Consider the following 5,087-nt stretch of genomic DNA (forward strand, 5'->3'; position numbering starts at 1 on the left):
CAATAACTTTGAAGACTGTGATCTAGCTTGAATTGAGAAAAGAGGTTGAAGTTATAGATTTTCAACACAAAGGGGGTGAGAATTTGAACTCAAGTGTTGATTGACAGATAACTGAAATTGATTGATCTGTTAACTCTTTAGATTGATATGTTAACAGAATTGATTGAGGAGTCAACTGAATTGATTAACTAGTAGACTGAATAGACTAGCTAGTTGACTGAGTTGATGAATCCGATGACTAAATTGATTGGAGAGATAAGAGGATTAATTGATCAGTCAGAAAAGGTGATTGAGAGTTAAAAAGGGTTATTCATGAGTTAACTGAGTTAACTAAATAGATAACTGATTTGATCAATCGGTTCTGATTTTAGCATGTGTTGTAGGATTTTAAAATTGAATTTCATTTTCATTTTCAATTTGGATTTGAATTTGGACTTTCGAATGCTAAAATGCACATGAAATTAACTGAAATTCAGATTTGGTGAAATATGAATTTGGAAGAAATGAAATTAACTGGAATTAAGTGATATTCGAATTTGGGGAAAATGACATGAAATTAGATGGAATTATTTGGAATTAGAATTTGGGGATTAAAAGCATTAAATTACTTAATTAAATAATTTAAATAAAAAAATTTAATCATAGGAAATTGAATTAATTAAATAATAAAGATTATTTAACTAAGGAAAATGTTGCAATTAATTAAATAATTTATATTTAATTAATAATTGAGATAGGGTTAATTGATTAAATTATAAAATGATAGAAATTTGATAATTAGAAATGTTAAATGTGATGATCAAAAGAAATATTAAATTTAATCAAATAATTAAAGAATTACTTAATTAAATAGACAAATAATTAGTGTAGAATTAATGAGACATTTTTAGGTGTCTACATTTGCCCCTCTTTGACACAATGTCAGAACGACGTTGTTTCAAAGAAAACGAAAAAAAATTCTACCCCAATAACATTTAGGGTATAAATATGCCCCCTCAGAAAAAGTGGTTGAAAATTTGTGGAACGAAGACCATTTTTTCGAAAATGTGCCAATAAGTAATAATGTGAAGCTTGGTGAGGTTTCCAAAATTATGCCCATTTTTTCTATTTTTTCCAAATTTTTCATCGATGTCTAGAAATGCAAAAATTAAATCATCTGCAACTGAGTGTATAATTATCCACAATTGCTAATATTAATTCGTAATTGCTTTATTTTCTCATAATTAAAAATATTAGTTTGCAATTGAAAATATTAATATTCTTGTGTTTTCTCTTGATGCGAATAACGTATCTAATTCATTTTGTTTTTTTCTCAAATGCAGGAGAATTATCCAGTCTTGATTGCGAGACAAATGAGGCCAGATTGTCTTGATCGATGTCATGAGTTAGATGTAGAGGATACTGCTTTGCTTCGACAGGTTGTTTTATACTATATAGTGCACTTGCCTGAGGTGACAGCCAACAGGGTCATGATTACTATGTTGATTGAGCATTGGCATTCAGAGACTTACTCATTTCATCTTCCAACAGGTGAGGCATCCATCACACTTGAGGATGTGTGGTGTATTTTACACATTCCCATATTTGGTTACTTGAGAGATTGTTTGTGCATTGAAGGCATGAATGATATCTCGAATGATGGATAATGTTAGATTAGAAATGGAAGAATGGTTAGTTTATGACATGAATGAGTTTGATTGGATAAATAAATGGTTAAAGTGATTTGTAGATTTATTGAATGATAAGATTGATAGGATTGATTTGATAAAGATAAACTTTGGTTTCAGGAAGGACAAATCCTGTATAAGATAAAGATGATCAAAACGTCTAGTTTCAGGAAGGATACATCTTGTATAAGACAAAGATAGATGATCACGTCTGGTTTTAGGAAGGATAAATTATGTATAAGAAAAAGATAGATGAGCACATCTGGTTTCAGGAAGGTTAAATCCTGTATAAGACAAAGATAGATGATCACGTCTAGTTTCAGGAAGGATAAATCTTGTACAAGACAAATGATAGGTCAAGATTGGATGAATGATAAAATATGATGAAGGTGAGGAAAAATTTATTGATAGATAGAGATGTCAAAATGATAGATGAAAAGATTGAAATTAAGTGATGAGATAGATGTTATTAAACGAAATGAATGATTGGAAAGAATTGAGAAGGTTGATTCAAGAAGAAAAATGCTTGATGAGAGAATGATCTGAAGAGACAATCAACATGATGAGATCAGAAAAATGAACTGATATGATTGATGATGAATAGTCTTCTTATCTTTATTCATGCAACACATTTTCATGATTGAGCCTGTTAGCACATATTTTTACAAAATATTTTTGTGCTATATATGGATGCTTTTGCTTATAATTCCATCATAGAATCATTTATTGTTGGATTGTATGTGTAGGTGACATGATTGCAGTGTTCATAAAAAGACATCACTTGGGCATATTCAATGGAAGTGTTGAGTGAAATGGCATTCTAGCAATCCTCATCTTCACCATTAGTATCATTGCAAGAATTCTTTGTGGAAGGTTAGCATAGAGAAGGATTGTGAGCATGTGCACAGAGGTAAATGGTATGGGGGAAATGTTTCAGTATGATTATTAAAAGTTGCATCCATAAAGAGGACCTTCTTTTTCAAAAATTGAAAATTTTTGCTTATCGGCATAAGTCATCCCGATGAGATCGCCTAAGGAGGAAGGAGTAGGTTGATCGAAGTAACTCATGCCGATGGTGTTTCCTAAAGAGAGAGTGGCAAAAAAAAGTGTGACTAAGTGGAGATCCATCGGGGAAGGTTACAGCAATAAAGTCAGAGTCATCAGAGTAACATACACTATCGGCAAGGAGGAGAAAATGTTATCTCGATACCCGATGGGGTTGTCGGCATCACTCTTGCCAATAACCGGCGAGGTGATCTATCTGTAGAGGTGACATCGGGTTATCAGAAGGTCATAATTTATGTTACCCCGATACCCGATGGACCAAGTGGAGAAGGCGACCTTATCAAAGAGACTTTCTCCGATAAAGCGGCACTAAGCAAGAAAGGAAACAAGACTCATCAGGATAACATACATTGTCAGGGAGACGTGTTTTGGGTCATCCCAATACCCGATGAGGACGATGAGCTTGGCACAAACAAAGTGACTTCATCAGGAAGGCCTATGACGATAGATGAAACAAACCTAATAAGGAGAGTAAGGTGCAAAAGACTCATCGGGATAGCTTACACTACCAGAGAAACATCTTTAGAGTTGTGTCGATGCCTGATGGGCAGAATGCCATAGAGGGTGGATCTATCGGGGAGACTATAACTATCGGAAGTAAGGGAAATACACTACTCCGATGCCCAATGAAGTAATCAGTGAAAGTTATGTCGATCAAAGAGAAAATTAGATGTCATGGGCCCATCGGATGAAGTTTAAAGTAATCTCATTCTAAAGGCCGATGGAGCGACTGGAGAAATAAACAAAAGGAGGTTTCATCGGAGAGACATACCCTGATGCGATATAAAGAAAAGATGACTAATATAAAGGAAAGGTGGATCCATCAGGATAAGTCAAGCCTTGAGAAAAAAAGTGAAATGGCCGGAGTGAGATCATATGCATTGATCGAAATGACTTATACCGATCAAAAAGACAAAAAGGTAATCAAAGGAATGCATGGTGCCAAATAATTGAATTATCAGGTGGGGTTACATCGATTAGCCATTAGAAATTCTGATACGATAGCCATTATTTAATGCTTGCGGTCAAGAGGATTTGATCCGCATGAAGCAAAATTGATGAGTTTTTTAATCATTACAGATCCTAGCCATTGCATATCCAGCATAAAGAAAGAGTGCTTGTGCTAGGAATTTTTCACAGTCTCTTTAGCCATTAACATTGAAGTTGCAGATAAGAAGCATGGTTAATTAAGAATTCAAGCACTTAATCATGGAGGGATCTGGTTCATAGGGAAAAAGAAAGGTCATAGAGATTTCAAATACATAGTCAATTAAATCAAAAAAGATGAAGTCTATGGAGGGTATGCAAAAGCGAAAGTTGAACCAGGATATGATTGACCAGATGGAGTCATCTAGTGCTAAGTCAAGGAGGTCTAAAACAAATTTTCCACCCAAGGATCAATTGGAAGATAAGTACAAAGGGGTTGGGGATATATGGACAACCATAAGGGGCCACAAATTTTTTTATATCACTATCTCAGGGGAAACAAGGAGATGTCATTGTCAAACCCTTGGATGACAAATTTGGGCAAATTGGTGGTACCAAATGTTTTTCTGAATCTTAGATTGTTAGAATTTCTCACAAGGAAATACAACAAGGAAAAAAGATACATCCAATTACTAAAAGGGGACCCATTCATCCGGATATCTATCGGGTCTATTCAGGAGGTTTTCGGCATGACATATGAGCCTTACATGCCCTTATCTTTTAAAGACTTAGAAGGAGAATATACCCAAATGGACATTGCCCACATAGTGTGGAAGTTGGCAATCCACAAAAATGAGAAGGGACGACTCACAGAGCAGGATGGTCCCCCTTTTGAGATTACCCTATTCAGGCAATACTTGCAGTACACATATTGGGCATGCGGCCAGGTCTGCGAGGAAGAAGTTCCTAATGTTACAAGAATAGGCCCATTGGTGTTGGCTGCAGACATTCAAATGCATGAACCAAGGCAATTTTACTATGCAACCTACTTGGCAGAGAAGCTGCATGAAGGATTTTTGAGTTTGCAAACAGAGCCTAACCCTACTTTCAAGTTTTACTCATTACTAATGCATATGGTTTTATTTTATGGTCATATGAAGGGTTTCTGGCCAGGAGAATTAAAAGTGACTTCCAGGAACAAAAAGGGACAGGACCAACCAATCCAATTATGGGTATCCTTGTGGGACTCAAGGTTCGACAAATCACACTATGTGTTGTTTGAAGAGTACTTCGTCAAGCCCTTGTACAGATTGTTTGGGGTAGAATGTGATGGGTCTATCTCACAGGAGATTAAAATGTTCTTGAGACCCCATACTTTTGGAGATACTATGGTCAACCACAATTGGGGTGACTGGTTTGTATGCCATA

Source organism: Cryptomeria japonica, chromosome 10 (assembly GCF_030272615.1).
Source record: "Cryptomeria japonica chromosome 10, Sugi_1.0, whole genome shotgun sequence".
Taxonomy (NCBI): Eukaryota; Viridiplantae; Streptophyta; class Pinopsida; order Cupressales; family Cupressaceae; genus Cryptomeria; species Cryptomeria japonica.